At 45.4% G+C, this 18,683-nt stretch overlaps 1 protein-coding gene across 1 annotated transcript in view; it reads left to right on the top strand.

Annotated features, from left to right (window-relative positions):
* Window positions 1–18,683, top strand: part of LOC138958626 (pre-mRNA-splicing factor CWC22 homolog) — a 169,082-nt gene that overhangs the window by 54,946 nt on the left and 95,453 nt on the right. The window lies entirely within an intron of this gene.

The following is an 18,683-nucleotide window of genomic DNA, read 5'->3' as shown; positions in this document are numbered from 1 at the left end:
AGGAGACGCCACCTGACACCCCAAAAGTCCTTCAAAGTGAGAGGCTACCAATGCCTTAGGTCCGACAGAACAGACCGAAGCAAAGGAGGAATCCTGACCCTCATCAGGAACAACATCAATGCCTGTTTGATAGAAACGCACATGGAGGACTCCGAATATCAGGTGATTCGAATCCAGACGAAGACATCAGAATTCCATCTTGTCAACTTCTACTGCCCCAATGATAGACACCTCGCCCTTGACACGATCCCCGCAAAGGCCTCCAACTTCATCGTGGTGGGTGACTTCAACAGTCATTCACAGAGTTGGGGATATGACCACCTGGATCGGAGAGGAGAAGAGGTGGAGAACTGGCAGGACGACAAAGGTCTCATCCTTTTGAACAGTCCCTTTGACTGCCCTACATTCTACTCCAGAAGATGGCACACTACATCAACTCCTGACCTAGCCTTCTGCACGGAAGACATGCACCAGCTAACCAGCAGAGAGGTCGGAGAACAGCTAGGTGGAAGTGACCATCGGCCAGTCTTTTTGACCCTGGGCATGGAGTCCTGCACTGAAGCTTCCTTCCCACGGTGGAACTACAAAAGAGCGAACTGGTTCCTCTTTAGACACCGCACCAGCGAACTCACCAAAGACATCAGAGTCGAGGGTCGAGACATCAACATGGTGGCGAAGGACTTCAACATGAGCATCCTCAGAGCAGCGCGTGAGTCCATTCCCAGGGGTGCCAGGAGAGACTATAAGCCCTACTGGAGCAATGAATTGCAGGAACTGGATGATGATCTGGCAGACGCCAGAAGGGAAGCAGAAGTCAACCCGTCACAAAACAACAACATCCGCCTCCAGGAAGCCAAAGCCAAATTTCTCAAAAAGAAGCTACAGGCAAGACGGAGAAGCTGGCAAGAGAAAACAAGCTCTCTGAACCTTGAGAAGGATGGCAGAAAGCTCTGGAGGCTCACCAAGCAGTTGAATGATGAGAACACCAGCAGAGGAAAGATCACATTAGAAGAGAACGGGAAGGTGCTAACTGGAAAGCATGCTGCCAACCAATTTGCTGAAAGCTATGCAGCTGAGAGCAACCTCCATGTTAGCCCCAAGAAACAGAGAGAAGCAAGAAGAGAGAAAAGAGAGAGACCTGCCAGACAGTCGACAGTGGACGCCATGAGTCAACCACTCACACTCCACGAGCTGCACTCAGCTCTGAAAAAGTCAAAGGCGAAGAAGTCCCCTGGCCCAGACGGCATCACCAACGAGATGCTAACCCACCTTGGTAGTGCAGCAGAGAACAAGCTACTCGAGGTCTTCAACAGCAGCTGGCAAGAAGGATCGCTACCACAACTCTGGCGAGAAGCGATCATGATCCCCATCTTAAAAAAAGGGAAGGATCCAAAGAAGGCCAACAGCTATCGCCCAATCAGCCTCACCAGCTGTGTTGTGAAGACCCTGGAGAGAATTGTGAACGAGCGCCTCAGGTGGTACCTGGAATCCAGGAACCTCCTCGCCCCTGAACAAGCTGGATTCCGACAGTTCCGCAGCACTGAAGATCAGGTCACTTACCTGGCGCAAGAAGTTGAAGATGCCTTTCAGGAACAGAAGCTGGTCTTCGTCACCTGGATAGATCTTCAGAAGGCCTTTGACAAGGTCTGGAAAGATGGACTCCTTGTAAAACTGCTGAGGAAAGGCGTGTCCAGCAACATGTACCAGTGGATTCGCTCTTACCTCTATAACCGCAGGGCAAGAGTTAACGTCGACCAGACCAAAAGCAAGAAGTTCCTCCTTCGTCATGGCGTCCCTCAGGGCGGAGTCCTCTCCCCCACACTCTTCCTTCTCTTCATCGACGATCTGGTGTCTGAGATGCCCAAGGGGATCAAAGCTGCTCTCTACGCAGACGACCTTGTGATCTGGTGCAAGGAGGAGCACGCAAGTACTGCCACCTACAGAATGCAGCAAGCGGCAGATAGGCTGAACGCATGGGCAGAAGATTGGTGCGTCTCCATCAACAAGGAGAAATCCTCCACCACCCTATTCACACTGTCGCCAAAGCAGAAAGCCGGAACCATTAGGCTTGGTGGAACTCCTCTGAGAGAGGATGAAGAAGCAACGTACCTTGGTGTCACCTTTGATAGACGGCAGACCTGGAAACCACACATTGCACAGGCAGAGACGAAGGCCCGGCGCAAGCTAGCCATACTCAGGAAGCTGGCAGGTACCACCTGGGGAGCGAACGAGAAGATACTGAAGACAGTATACCAGGGAACAATCAGACCCCACCTCGAGTACGGCTCCACAGCGTGGTCAACCTCAGCCAAGACAAACCTGCAGACCCTTGACCGTGTGCAAAACCAGGCCCTCCGACTCATCACCGGTGCAATGAAATCCACGCCCATCAAGGAAATGGAGAAGCTTACCACCATCCAACCCCTCTGTCAGAGAAGAGAAGCCAAGACTATGGTACAGGCCGAGAAGCTCAAGTGCCTACCCGACCACCCCATGAAGCACAGACTGAGCAACCTCACCAAGAACCGGCTTAAACGGAGCAGTTTTGTACACGAGAGCAAGAGACTTTCTCGACAGTACAGGGAAGTCCTTCCACAGAACACTCTACCTCTGACTCAAGAAGAAGAGGAAACCCCCAAGGCAACAGAGAAACCAGGCATCCAGATCTGCACCAGTGTTCCACATGTTACCTCAGGAGAAGATCAGAATGACACAGCTCGACAGGCACTCACCTTAGCCCTGATCGACGAACAGTACCCAAAAGAGGCGTGGATCCATGTATACACCGATGGATCAGCAACTAACGCCGTGCTCAATGGAGGTGCAGGCATTCTCATCCAGTTCCCTGGGGGACATACAGCTACATCCAGCGTTGCCACTGGCAAACACTGCACAAACTATAAAGCAGAAGCAGAAGCTCTCATGCAGGCCGCCTCCTTCGTTCAGGACTCCGCAGACCCTTGCTACCAAGTTGTCTTCCTCTCGGACGCCCTTTCAGTCCTTCAGGCCCTAGAGAACGACAAACTCCCACAGCTGGCCAAAGCATTACAGATGGTCAGACAAACCAGAAGAGTTGTCCTCCAGTGGATACCAGCACACTGTGGGATACCAGGAAATGAAAGGGCAGATGAGCTGGCAAAAGAAGGAGCCGTGGAAGACCAACCTGAAAACAGTGTCAGCTTTAGTGAGCAGAAGACAATCATCAAGGCATTGATGAGGCCAAGGACAAACAGAGATGACTACCACACAATGTCCAGAGAGCAGCAAGTCAACCTCATCAGGCTGCGTACTGGCCACAACAGGCTCAATGCTCACATGAACCGAAAGTTCAAGCTGGCGCCATCACCAACCTGTGCCTGCGGTCAAGAGGACCAAACAGCGGAACACATCTTACAGCGATGTCCCTTACTAGATGAGGAACGAAAAGAAGTGTGGCCGTCACCAACTCCCTTGCAGACCAAACTATACGGCAGTCGACAGGAGTTGGAGAAAACGACAACATTTATCACCAGTGCTGGACTGATTGTGTAACCTCTGCGAACGCCAAGAAGAAGAAGCTCCGCAAAAAAAAAATGTATGGGGATTCGGATCTGTCCGTCCGCATAGCGATATCAAGAGCATCGAAACTAATTGTGATTTCACAGGACAAAAACACAAGTTTACCTAATTTTGTATACTGTAAATACAAGTTTGTGCACCCTTGAAGTGAGTTATAATGTTGCCGAGGTCAATTTGCCCTTGATCGACGCACGGTGACCCGAGTTTCAAAGTTGCGATCCAGTCCGTCTAAACAATGTAACGATCGCCACATTTTTCTTTTCATTCAAAAACTAACCGTTTGGGGAGGAAGTGACCTCACGTTGTTTTACGTTGACGCTCGCGCTCGACAGAAAAAGACCGCAACAGTTTTTCAGTTAAAAAAATCGCAAAGTAATTACATTTTCTGAGGTTTTCTAGTGTCCGTCTAGTAACAATCGCAACTCTAGCGATCGCCACTGAGTGTTGAAGTCACATTTAACTCCATTTTCGACTGTTTTAAGAAACTATTTTGACGCTCAATCGTCACGTTTCAGTGTCGAAACACGTACTGTGCATTTGCAATCAGCCGGTGTGTCCAAACTGAAATGCGAGTGATGCCTCGATTTGTGGCGATCGCTCACGTGGTTGACGGACAGAAATACCTTCTTAGGGGGTAGGGGAACAGTTACTCCTCCATACAATAATGGTGTTTACAAATGATTGCAAACTTGTCTCTTTATAAACTGTTCAGACATGTCTTCTCTTCAATAATTTTCAGTTTTGCTCGGTTTGTTAATCAGGAGCACCCTGCAGTAAATGTTTCATCTGTGACAATGCTCGAAATGTTGACGTAATTCCAATGCCCATATCCTTCTCTTGTTACCTCATCTAGCCAAAACCATTGAAGATAGAAAGACATTTATTGAACAAACTAGATGCACAACACCAGTCTTAACACGTTTTGGTCTTACATGTATATGAAAATATTGATGGCCATGGAATGGTTTGAAAAAAAAGACGGTTTTTCCTTCAAAACGGTCTAGGTCTGCCGGAAGTCGTATTTTTTCAAACCATTCATTTGAGAATCAATATTTTGATATACATACAAGAACAAAACTTGTTAAGAATGATAAGGGGCATATTTTTTGTTCAATAAATGTCTTTCTATCTTCAACGGTTTTGGCTATATGAGCTATATGCATGCATAGGATGACCGTATTGCTTTTTTTGCGTTTTCAGGGTATGCCGCTTTGCGCCTGGTTTTCAGATATAAATAAGGACCAGGACTATAAAAAAATTACTGTTTTTAGTTGTAACAAACTCACTTTGTTGGAAAAACATGTCCTTTGAATTGTGTGCCAACATTTATTTTGTAGAATTTGAGTGTGTAAATAGTAAATTGCTGAACACAATACTGTGAAACCTGCCCACACACAACAACCGTCCCAGGTTGGCCCCAAAAGAGATTAGGATCAGGAACTCAAGGGGGATGATGTCCAACAAGATTAGCCGTTTTCTGTTCTCCTCCAACACCCCCGCAGATCCTCCCTCGGTCGTTAGCCTTTTGTCCCTCTGTCAACGTTGACCATTGAAGAAGAACCACAGAAGGTGGAGGTCACCCCTCGTTGGTTGGCAAAAAGCAGAATGAACAAAATTCAGATTTAATGGCCTAGATGGCAGCAGTGACCAACTAGGGACATGCTTTGTTGATAGGCTATCAAAAGAATCAAACAACACGAGGTTATGGGAACGTTTAATTATTGACAAAACAAAACGTTACATTTACAGTACGTCGACCCAAATTTTTTACTCTTTTTTTTGGGTTCGTTTTTACATTTAGTCAAGTTTTGACTAAATGTTTTAACATAGAGAGGGGAATCGAGACGAGGGTCGTGGTGTATGTGTGTGTGTGTGTGTGTGTGTGTGTGTGTGTGTGTGTGTGTGTGTGTGTGTGTGTGTGTGTGTGTGTGTGTGTGTGTGTGTGTGTGCGTGTGTGTGTGTAGAGCGATTGAGAGTAAACTACTGGACCGATCTTTATGAAATTTGACATGAGAGTTCCTGGGTATGATATCCCCGGATGATTTTTTCTTTTTTTCGATAAATGTCTTTGATGACGTCTTCTTCTTCTTCTTCTTGGCGTTCGCAGAGGTTACACAATCAGTCCAGCACTGGTGATAAATGTTGTCGTTTTCTCCAACTCCTGTCGACTGCCGTATAGTTTGGTCTGCAAGGGAGTTGGTGACGGCCACACTTCTTTTCGTTCCTCATCTAGTAAGGGACATCGCTGTAAGATGTGTTCCGCTGTTTGGTCTTCTTGACCGCAGGCACAGGTTGGTGATGGCGCCAGCTTGAACTTTCGGTTCATGTGAGCATTGAGCCTGTTGTGGCCAGTACGCAGCCTGATGAGGTTGACTTGCTGCTCTCTGGACATTGTGTGGTAGTGATGACGTCATATCCGGCTTTTTGTAAAAAAGTTGAGGCGGCACTGTCACGCTCTCATTTTTCAACCAAATTGGTTGAAATTTGTTTTTGTTCGTTTTTTTTATTTGTTATTCTAAAGTTTGGAACGTTAGCCGCGGCAAGTCTATCTGTTTTTGGATAAATGTTGTATTTTCGCCTTACGCGACTTGTTTTCATTTGTGATTTCAAAGGACATGGGACGGAGCTTATCAGTCACTTGGTAGCGTTTCCATCTTTTTATAAGTACAAGAGCATTCTCTGTTTTTGATACTCTTCTTTTTCTTCTTCTTTGTTTATGGACTTAGACTCCCACGTTCACTCATGTTTTCACACGAGTGGATTTTTACGTGTATGACAGTTTTTACCCCCGCCATTCAGGCAGCATACGCCGATTTCGGGGGAGGCATGCTGGGTATTTTCGTGCTTCTATAACCCACCGAACTCTGACATGGATTACAGGATCTTTTCCGTGCGCACTTGGTCTGGTGCTTGCGTGTACACACAAAGGGGGTTAAGTCACTAGCAGGTCTGCACATAAGTTGACCTGGGAGATCGGAAAAATCTCCACTCTTAACCCACCAGGCGGCAGCGACCGGGATTCGAACTCACGACCTCCCGATTAGGAGGCCGACGTCTTACCACCACGCCAAGGCGCCCTGTCGTTTTTCATACTCAAATCATATATCTCGACTGCAGAACAGAGTGTGACACTCAATCAGAGACGATAGAGTAGGCTACACTGAAGTGTTCTAGTGTACTCGAAAGTCTCTGACTCAATTCAGTGCTTTGGGGCCGGGGAAACCCATTACTTGCTTTACTTGCTTGTGTTTCGTCTTATCATGGTCTGGATCTAGGGCGGGGATGTAGCTCAGTCGGTAGCGCGCTGGATTTGTATCCAGTTGGCCGCTGTCAGCGTGAGTTCGTCCCCACGTTCGGCGAGCGATTTATTTCTCAGAGTCAACTTTGTGTGCAGACTCTCCTCGGTGTCCGAACACCCCCGTGTGTACACGCAAGCACAAGACCCATGTGCGCACGAAAAAGATCCTGTAATCCATGTCAGAGTTCGGTGGTTTCTAGAAACACGAAAATACCCAGCATGCTTCCTTCGAAAGCGGCGTCTGGCTGCCTAAATGGTGGGGTAAAAACGGTCATACACGTAAAAGCCGTGGGAGTTTCAGCCCATGAACGAACAAACAAACAAACAAATGGTCTGGATCTAGGGGGAGGAGAACACAGGGGTGTCTCTTCGTTATAGTTGTGCACGGTCTGACCCGGGCAGGCGGCGGGGGAGTCTCTGACTGCATGGCCATTGGTCCACTGACTGACATTCGCCAACCTGCCTTTGTTTAGGTACTCGAAGGGTGGGGGGCAACCGAGCATAAATATAACGTCCAAACAGGAGGGTGGTGGGAGGAAGAGCTTTCAATTCATAGTGGTCACGAACGGCAGAGAATACAAACAGATAGCATAGGATTCACGCTTGATACAGAAGGGTGTTTAGTTCTCAAAAGTCTCTGTCCAAACTTCCAACGGCAAGAGTTTCGTAATCTTTCGGGAACAACCCTCCCTCGAGGCAGCTCTCGGCTTTCTTGTCCATCAAGGCTTCCTTCTCAAGCTGTTGTCAAAAGCCGAGAGATGCTTTTGTGCCGAGAAACCACCGCCTCACCAGAATCCTTTCAACCCCCTTGTAAAACTGGCTTTTATCTCAAAAGTTCTGTCAAGTTACTCTGCCAATGGGACCCATTATGCTGTGCTGACCTGAGAGCGGGTCCTTTATGAAAATCATTCTGCTGAATGCATTCACAATCTTTCTGCATGGAACGCCGGAAGCTAGGAGATCGTTCCTTCAACACAATGGAACATGTCCGTGTATTCTTTTCTCCTTTTTTTCTTCAGTTCACTGCAAGACTCGACTAGCCAATGCGACTCTCTGAACTTGAAAAGAGCGGGTCCTGGATTGTCATGTCCACCTAAAATATTCCAAGGAAGAATATCGTTCACTGTACACAATACGTGACCACAATGTTTTATAAGTACACTGGGACTTATCGGCTTTTGGACCCTTAGGACCCTCTAACATTCTGCTGGGGGGGGGGTCCCAGGACCCTCTAAAAATTGAAAGTGGGGATCCCGGGACGCACTAGGAGGGGCGTCCGTGGGGAGCCCCTGGTTAGCGGCTCTGGTTAATCAGATATAAAATGTCGAGAATCTTCACTAGCTCGGTTTGCCGCAGCATGACTAATGGAAATTACAATGACCGACTACCACCCAAAAAAGACTACAGACAGGAGAAATACTTAGACGGCGTACGGCTGCTTAATTGCGGGGTAAAAACGTTCAAACACGTAAAAACCCATTTGTGCAAAAACAAGAGTGAACGTGGGAGTTTCACCTCATGAACGAAGAAGGAGAAGAAGAAGAAAGAGAAGATGAAATCGTGCAAAGGGTGGTGGGGAGGGAGGAGTAGTACAGAGCAACCATATTTTTAAGGCCTCAACAAATCAGGAAGTGAATCTGAACATGAAGGTAAACTCACAGAGATCATGTACAGAACATCTGAGAAAAGCAAGGTAGGAGGGGGGCGGCGGAGGGGGATGGGGCGGGAGGGGCGGTCTTTAACTGCAGGAAGTATCAAAAGGGGTTCCACTGTATGAGATGATGTGGCAGTAATTATTGTCTCCACTGAAACTTGCCGTCTCATTAGTCTAGACGGTAGGGGGCGTGGCGCTGACCCAGTTCTGTCCCTTGTCCGGCTCAGGTCAGGCCGCCAGAGGTCATTGTAACCCGCACTGCGCCAGCCTCTCAAGTCTGCACGCTGCCTAGCACCCTTGAAGCGTGCTGGTGGTTGTGGTACAGTGGCAGGACACTTTGCAGCACGTTCCCAAAAGATGCTCCACCTGGAGGGTCCCGGAACCCGAAGACCAGGAGGCTCATATACACTCTTTCGGAAGGCTCATTCCTTGCTGACACAGAATCTTTGAAGCGCTCATTTCAATGTTATGCCGACTTTTGGAAGTTCTCGGGGGACTTCATGAAAACGTTATTGTCATGTCGATTAAATTAACTCTGTAAATTTGCGTCGGTACAGATCTGGCAAAACCGACGGTACGCATGATTACCAATATATGTAGTGCTTCTCTGGACCCGCTCTGTTTAGGTTTAGTGCGTCACGGGACCTCCTCCATCAAGTTCTATTTCGGGTTTCGGACGAAACATTGGTCAAGTTATTGAAAATGAACTTCTTCTTCTTCTGCGTTCGTGGGCTGAAACTCCCACGTACACTCGTGTTTTGCACGAGTGGAATTTTACGTGTATGACCGTTTTTACCCCGCCATTTAGGCAGCCATACGCCGCTTTCGGAGGAAGCATGCTGGGTATGTTCGTGTTTCTATAACCCACCGAACTCTGACATGGATTACAGGATCTTTTTCGTGCGCACTTGGTCTTGTGCTTGCGTGTGCACACACGGGGGTGTTCGGACACCGAGGAGAGTCTGCACACAAAGTTGACTCTGAGAAATAAATCTCTCGCCGAACGTGGGGACGAACTCACGCTGACAGCGGCCAACTGAATACAAATCCAGCGCGCTACCGACTGAGCTACATCCCCGCCCATTGAAAACGAACAATAACGTTACACTGATACTGCGGAATCAGAAAACATTAGGGTTAGGGTTAGGGTTAGGGTTATGGCAAATAAGGCCCCATTTTCGTGGAAGACCGAAGATGACATGTGGCCGCAATCTGTATACAATTATGCCAATAATGATTGAGGCTACGGCAGCAGGAATGTGCATGCATCATCGCCTCCAACATTTTGCTACCAACATCACGGGGGATAACTTGACAAAGGCGGAGCGGCGGTTGAACGCCACGCCCGACACAATTCAAGACACACATTTGTCGTTTCAACAAATCATGTCCCAATTAGTTACTAGTATTGGGGACAGAAATAGAAATTTAGCATAGCAAGGCACACTTTGTCATTTTTCTCCGAAGTGTGATCTTTACACCGGGATTTGAGGCAAGCTACTGCTTCACCAATGACTAAAGTTGTTTCTCGATGCATATAATGTCATAGAGCGGTTGGTTTTCTCTCGTAAATTGCTTGTTTGTAAAGTTGGTCCATCTATCAAAATCTTGACACATGTGTCGGAGTACCGACAATGATGCTGACCTAGCTAAAGGCACAGAGAGAGAGAAGGGAAAAAAACAAAGCTGAGAAAGGTGGAGGTTTCGAATGACTGAAGTTCTTTGCACCAGCAGGCGATTACCGCTGACCAGAACGGGGCGGTGTGCCGCGTCCAGTCCATGATTAATGACCGCTGCTGCTAAACACATTGACCGCCGCTGCACCGGCCCACTTTCTCAGTGATGGGGACAGGCGCACGGCAAAAATATTGTACGATGTTGTAAAATATCTGTGCATAATTGTTCAGCTATAGATCTCTGTTACTCAGTGAAAAATGTTGAATCCTTCCACAAAACTCTTCGGAATTCAAAACCCTGTTGTTTACGGTCATCCAGTCGTTTTTGTCAGACTTCCGCATATACAGATTGTGGTGACTATCACCGCCATTTGTGACCATGCTAAGATGGAATTTCGCGCAAAGTTGCATATAGATCTTTATAAGGGCCCTGTAGATGTTGCCAGCAGTGATGACCTTTGGCTACAACAGTTGGACAAACACTAAAACTAATTTCAAATCGACGCAATGTTTTTGCCGACATTTTTTTCTCAGAATTGCCGACCTTATTCATGGTTGGGTGAAAATTAACACAAAGGACTGGCTAAAACCTCACCAAAAAAAGGCCAAAATTGTGACCATGTTCAGACGGAACTTCGCATCTGGTGTATGATGAGTCATCTTTAGATGTTGCTAGTAGTCATCGTCTGTAGAATTGCTATCCACATTATATTTTCACAATAAATCGTTTTGGTTTTTATATTAGCTGTCGCTGTCTTTTTTCAACTAAGTAAGCACATTTTTAACCCTGTGGCTCGAAGTCAAATTTTAAAGTCATGCTAATGAATTCTCAAAATTCTGACAAGTAATGTTTATAGCTATTGTTTAAAGCTTTCTTTCTTCAATGACAAAGAGATTTTCACCAGTGTCTTATAGTCAGTAAGACTACTGAATCAGCCAACGACAAAACTGAAACACACGTCAAATTTCAAACGCCTCTTGTTTACGGCTATTCACAGTCCGTGCTGTCTGCCCGCATGTACAAAGCGAAAGCAAAGCTCAGGGTCTAGTCTCTGTGTGTCTGGGTAGTCTACATACCCACGTACAGCCAGTATGGTCAGTCTTGAAGGTCAGTGAAAAACAGACTGGAATGTGCCACGTGGTTCGGCTTGACCTGCACTTTGTAGTTCCGCTGGCGTTGCAAAATTTCTCACAAGTGTTTTACGTTGTGTCTGTCTGTCTGCCTGCCTGTCTGAAAGAGTAATAGCAAAGAGCTTGTCCGTAGGGTAACACTCTTTGGTAATAATGAGAGTGAGAAAATAAGTGAGGCAATGCATTTAATGTGTACTTTCACATACTTTTCTGTTGCAGAATTTAAAAGAGAAGCCAAGAGAGGCTGACAGTGAAAAGACGACAACATTGACGACGACGACAACGACGACGACGACGACGATGATGATGATGATGATGATGATGATGATGATGATGATGATGATGATGATGATGATGATGATGATGATGATGATGATGATAAGAAGTTCATCGATACATGTATTTAGCTAAGTAGGGGAAGGGCTCCTAATATGGACCCCTTTTTGTTTCATTCTGACAACTAGCTTGTTTTCTTGCGAAGAAGTTTCATTTTGTGTTTGTTAGTCCTTCGATCTTTCTTAGGTTAACCGTTAGGCCTAAATAGAGTAAATTAGCTTTGATAAACATTCAGCAAAAATTAAATACAGAAAAAAATTACAGATGGTCAATATTAGGAGCCTTGGCGCCCAATATGGACAAGTACAAGTAAAATGCCCCTATACTTCAAAGTAACATGATACAACTTAGTGTCCAAGTCAGCCTAAATAAAATATGCTTTAGATTTATCTGTTTCGGGTTGATGAGAGCTTTATTTGAAGCACACCAGGAAACTAAAGAAGCTTATCAAAAACAGAGTGAAATCATCAACTACCACAAAAAAAGACTATTTGATATATTTTTTTAAATCTCGAGGGCTAGTAATAGGTTATTTTCAGCAAGCTTCTTTATGAATAAATGAAAATAGCCTTAAGCTTTTATTTTCTTCGATTTGTTGAAGGTGGTCCATATTAGGGAACATACACATACTTAGATATTTTGCTATCATCTTTTGTCATCGGGGTCAACATTGCTAAAATGTAACAAATGTGATAACAGCTTTGGCTGTGGACAGAAACGAATCAGTCCGTTTTAGGCGGAAAATTTAGAGAGAACGCTGCCAAAAGTGAAAACAAGAACGCCAAAGCGTGATTAACCATTCAGTCAATCGAATGCACTAAAATGTGTCCGCTCACCTTTCATCGTTCTAACGTGCGCGCGCACACACACACACACACACACACACACACACACACGCACATACAATGATACACGCAAACACACACACACACACACACACACACACACACACACACACACATTCTGCAGAGAATGACCAAAGTTCTCTCGTGCCCTTCCTAACTCGAGTTTTACCAAAGTTCTGTTGCATTTTCTGTAGACTGAATATACGCTATCAAGTCAACCGGAAATCATCTTTACATAGATTTATTCTTAAAAAAACTCTCGAAAAAAACTATCTGCGCATGCGCGACATCCAAAATGGCCACGGAACTGTAAATCGGTGTATTGTGTTGTATTGTATTCCGTAACATCAAAAGACTGACAACAAAGAATTTCAATCACCACAACCAAGAAAGAAAGACCCCCCCCCCCCCCTCCCCCAACAAAAAATGAGACAAAGCACGGGTATGACGCAAGGCAAAAGACAGAAGTAGCGAGAGAGGATAGGCAGACGATCATGAGGAAAAAGAAGAGGTGTCGTCGTTTGTGAGGAAGAGGGGCTGTTAACGGAGGTGTGAAGGGAGGCTGTCACCGTGGCGGTTGTTTATTTGGTGAGTGTGGTCACCCAGAAGAGTCACAGTAGCCTGCTGTCACACCACTGACCACTGGCCGGAAGAGAGGCATTCGACACCAGATGACTTCTGAGCTGACGGAGGTGGACTGGGGATCAATTTCTACTTTTATGGTTGAGTGTCCACATTCTTCTCTCTACCTGCTTCTGATTTGGCGACTCCCCCACTAGCACCACCTTCTCCGCCACAAAAGGTTGAACAGAGAATGGGGAACACTCTGTGATGTTTGGCCGGACTGCCCTACTATAGCTTCCTCTCGCACGCACGGACTTTTCACACCAAGAAAACATAAAACTTGCCTGGTTTCACCAAAACGAAATCAGTGTGTGGTGCTTGGATTGCCGTGGTGGAGGCTTCCTACAACACGCACTGGTTTGGTTTTCACAAATAAAACTGATTGGGTTTCAACAACAACAAAATTATTGGTACTTCCAACTGTGGGGTTTACGTGGTTGTCTGACACAAGAACATTAGAACAATATTAAAACATTAAAAACAATAACATGCCAACGAAGCAACGCAGAGAAGGCGTCTTTGTTCATTTTGTGATATAGCTCAAAAACTCACTGAAAACCTACATGTACGTATGTTGTGACTGTTTGAATTTGGCTTTGCTTTTTGTTTAAGTGGATACAAACTTACTTTCTGGTATTAGAGGTTTTTTTTCTTCATGTAGCATTAGAACAATAACAACTCAGTGCATCCAGAAGAAGTGTGTTCATTCCGTCTTGCACGAGACAAGATCGGAGCCCCCGACCCATACTGCTCTAAGACGTATTAAACCACCAAAGGGGTAAAATAATGTTAGAATATGCAGATTTCAATGCATTGTTATATTCTTTGGCCGTATGGGTATGACACCCATGCTGACAGTTGATAGTCACCCTTCCTGGATCAAACTCTGCTTGTAGAGGCGGCAGTGCTGTTGGGACGTAAAATGCAGAATCTAAAGCCTTCACTGATCCCCTGTCCACCCCTCAACCTTTCTCCACCCCCACCTCTTAACACCCTCCCCACACCCTTTATCTCCTGAAGAGATGCAGATGTTCTACCCCTACCCGCGGCCCGGTCCCCAAGGCATCATGCCGTTCCCGTAACTCATTGTTTAATGGCGGTCTCCAAGGAGGCGAGTGGAACGGTCAAACGGAGACGACACTAAAGGGATTAGTGAAACGTGGTCATGAGTAATCCACCTCCACCTCTGAATCAGGTCGGAGAATTTTCCTGCATAATTTAAAACCGGATTCCTGTCACGCTTGGAATCGTTGAAGAATATCAGGCTCTGGCTGACTTGATTGATTAGAAGTATTCAGGCTCCCATACTATTCCCGGAACGGCAGCAGGTTAGGATTTTGAGTTCAGTACGGTTTGAGGTACGTGTATAATAAACAATTGTGCTAGCCCTCGGATTGCCCTCTGTGGTTGTTACGGGGTTAGGCTTTCAAGAATCAGAGAATCGGTTAATCAGGCAATCAATCGATGGATCGATTAGCTGGTTCGGGCTGGAACATTGCTGTGACATTGCTTGAAAAGAAGGGAGAACAAGACAGCGTAATCAAAATGACACGACAAGCCCCACACTCAAAATTTGTATTGGTGTCCATAGTGGCCCTTGTCCTATATCGTTATGCCGAAGTCACGGCGTTTCAAGAGAATTACCTGAGAAGAATTGTGTAACCCTGTACGTGGGTGTATAACATGCTTCTCTGCACCTCTTTCCAGACTGCTCCCAAAATGACAATTATTCATCTTGCCTTCGTTAACAGCCTCGGTTTACGAAACAGCCCTTACTGTCGTGTCCCTCTAGCGTATCTACGATCTCCAACCGTATCCTCTCGCCTTCCACAGTTTCCGGCAGTTCATCACACCAAGGTCCTACGGCGGCACTGGAACGTGGCATCTTGAACTCATCCACGCAGTATCTCAGTCCCCTCTTTACAGTGGTTCAGGCGTCTTCCTGTTTTTGTTGGGACCTCCTGTTCCTCTTTTTAGGGCTCTAATTAACCTTTGCGTGCCTGCCTATTAAGCAAATTACTTCTGTCCAGTGGCTGATACTTTTACAAGGCATAAACGTCAGAGTAAATCGTCAGGGACGGAGGCTTGACCCCCCCCCCCATGCTCATTGTCCACTCGGCTGGGGGTAGTCTTGGGGCCTTTCAGCCCCTCTCGCGTTGGCGCGTGTGGTCACTTCTGGTCAGACTGGGTGGTGGCTACTCGGTCCGGGATCTGTATGTGTGTGGGGAGCCTTTCTTCCCCTAAATGGAGCACCACCCAACTTCTAGACATAAATAAAACGGAGAGAGAGAGAGAGAGGACCAAGACAAAAGCAGAAGGAGAATGCCAAGTCTCGATCTGTAACAAGATTTTGCTTCCTCAACTTCAGGCATGAACAAAACCGGCACTACGACATTAAGCGCTCAGTATGTAATACTTCAGAGGAGCAGGCAGAACAACAACAAAAACAAGAGCAAACCTTCGAAACAGAATAATCTGTGCGTATTATCTATTTTTAGCTTGTATCTCAACTGAAAACGTCTTTCCCCATTCGAATCTGAGACACCGTATTATCCTATAGTGTCACAGCAAAGGGTTACGACATCACATCATTACACTTCATAGCGAACACCCAAAATATATCTGTATCAAAACTGAAGTAATTTCAACGAAGACTTGATGTTAATAAGGCCAACAAGAAAAAATAGTCTGTTTCCCGACCGACCCTATTTTTTCGCGCGACCCTAGACTTTTTTTGGCATTTGGGGAGGGGAAAAAATAATATATATATAAAAGTCTTTTGTTTTTTGGCAAAATAACTTAAAAATACGGTTTTTTGGAAAAAAAATAAAATTAAAACAAAAATCCCGACCTACCGACCCTATTTTTTTTGCCTATGTAACCGTAAACATACTTTTATTTTTTTGGGCCTAAAGAGGATCGAGCATCCTCGTTTAATTCTTTCTTTTTCCTTTCCCGCGAGTTAGTGTCTTCCCATGCAAAGCGAGATAGTGGAAAGTGCTCTCTTTTAATGTTGAGGTTTTCTGAATGAGATCTAGTGACCAGTAGGTCGAGGTGCGTGTGAATGTTCCTTCGAATTGTATTTTATAAACCGTTCCATTCAGTAACCTATCTTGTTTTGTTCTTCTTCTTCTTTTACTGTTTTTTTTTTGGGGGGTTGGGTTTTTCTGTGGAGCGGGCGGGGGGGGGGGTATTTAGGTTTGAATGACCGATCTACAGCATCAGTCCCGGCCTACTGGTACTGCCATTTTGAAATCCAGCGGAATTACAATGCGTGACGGCACTACAATGGTGTCTTCCGCTTTCTTCAATGGCGGGGGCTTAATTTTTGATTGTTTCCCTCCCTGCTTGACCGTAGAACTCGAAAAGGACCTGTTATGAATGAGTTCTTTTATTTCGTTCTCAGGGTCAATTTTCTGTTCCTCTTATCGGCGTTATGAGTTCCATCAGCTTATTAGCGTCGCTCGTCCATTTTTCCAGCAAGTGATTGGCTGTACACTGGGGTGGGTGGCCGAGTGGTAACGCACTTGCGAGTTTGCGAGTTCGACCCTGGGTCAGGGCGTTAGCAATTTTCTCCCCCCTTTCCTAACCTAGGTGGTGGGTTCAAGTGCTAGTCTTTCGGATGAGACGAAAAACCGAGGTCCCTTCGTGTACACTACATTGGGATGTGCACGTTAAAGATCCCACGATTGACAAAAGGGGTCTTTCCTGGCAAAATTGTATAGGCATAGATAAAAATGTCCACCAAAATACCCGTGTGACTTGGAATAATAGGCCGTGAAAAGTAGGATATGCGCCGAAATGGCTGCGATCTGCTGGCCGATGTGAATGCGTGATGTAGGCCCCTATTGTGTAAAAAAATTCCATCTCACACGGCATAAATAAAAATCTCTGCGCCTTGAATATGTGCGCGATATAAATTGCATTAAATAAAAATAAAAAAATAAAAAAATAAATCTCTGTGCTTAGAACTGTACCCACGGAATACGCGCGATATAAGCCTCATATTGATTGACTGATTGTACACGAAGTAGAGCAAGCATCTGTCCTAGACACCCAATATTACCAAGATAATAAAATGTTGTTGTTTTATTGGGGTTTTGTTTGTTTGGTGTCTGTGTGTGTGTGTGTGTGTGTGTGTGTGTGTGTGTGTGTGCGTGTGTGTGTGTGTATGTGTGTGTGTGTGTGTGTGTGTGTGTGTGTGTGTGTGTGTGTGTGTGTGTGTGTGTGTGTGTGTGCAAGGGCGGATCCAGGGGGGTTTCTCGACTTTCCAGACCCCGCCCCCAAGCCTACAAACAAATTTAAAAAATTAAAAAAGTGTTTTTTAACAAAATAAAGAAATTTGAAAATAAAGAAAATATTATGGCTCAGATTGCACCAGATTGCTCCATTTTCTTTTTTTATCATCTTTTTTTTTTTCCAAACAAAAACTAGTAGCCGGCCTTTGTCTTCTAAATGACGGGTTTGGAAGGTAGTTAGGTAATTTGTAAGCTTAGGTTGAACCAGATTGCTCCATTTTCCTTGTTTTTATCAACTTTTTCCCAGGGGCATGCCCCCCGAACCCCCTGGGTCGTTTGGGCACTTAGCGCCCTCAACTAAACGCTTCGCGTCGTCGAACTGTCCCAATGACACTGACAGATCCTCTATTTTTTTTTTATATAAAGACAAGGGACTGGGTGGCCGAGTGGTAACGCACTTGCGCGGAAGCGAGAGGTTGCGAGTTCGACTCTGGGTCAGGGCATTAGCAATTTTCTCCTGTTCAAGTGTTAGTCTTTCGGATGAGACGAAAAACCGAGGTCCCTTCGTGTACACTACATTGGGGTGTGCACGTTAAAGATCCCACGATTGACAAAAGTCGTCGCGATATAACCTTCGTGGTTGAAAACGACGTTAAACACCAAATAAAGAAAGAAAGAAAGAAAGATTGACAAAAGGGTCTTTCCTGGCAAAATTGTATAGGCATAGATAAAAATGTCCACCAAAATACCCGTGTGACTTGGAATAATAGGCCGTGAAAAGTAGGATATGCGCCGAAATGGCTGCGATCTGCTGGCCGATGTGAATGCGTGATGTATTGTGTAAAAAAATTCCATCTCACACGGCATAAATAAATCCATGCGCCTTGAATATGTGCGCAATATAAATTGCATAAAAAAATTAATTAAAAAAAATAAAAACATAAATCCCTGCGCTTAGAACTGTACCCACGGAATACGCGCGATATAAGCCTCATATTGATTGATTGATTGATTGAAAAATGAACAAAATAAATACGGAAACACCCCACAAGACTAAACTACAGAAACTCATAAGTAAAAATGCTTTTGATCGTCAAACAGCGTGCTATGACATGTGTTTAAAAAAAATAAGTTTCGTCTAGAGCTCGTACTGAGTCTTACTGTGGTATGGCACTCAGTGTCAGTGCCAGTAGGTGTGTGTCAGTGTCATTAGTCACTGTTTGTGTGTGTGTGTGTGTGCTTCGTTTGTTTGTTTGTTTGTTTGTTTTTAATGGTTGTTATTGTGGTGTTTTTCGTTTTTGTTGTCAAAATTAATCAGTTCAT

Source organism: Littorina saxatilis, linkage group LG2 (genome assembly GCF_037325665.1).
Source record: "Littorina saxatilis isolate snail1 linkage group LG2, US_GU_Lsax_2.0, whole genome shotgun sequence".
Classification (NCBI taxonomy): domain Eukaryota; kingdom Metazoa; phylum Mollusca; class Gastropoda; order Littorinimorpha; family Littorinidae; genus Littorina; species Littorina saxatilis.
The sequence above is the reverse complement of the archived record's forward strand: the minus strand, read 5'-3'. Positions and strand labels throughout refer to the sequence as shown.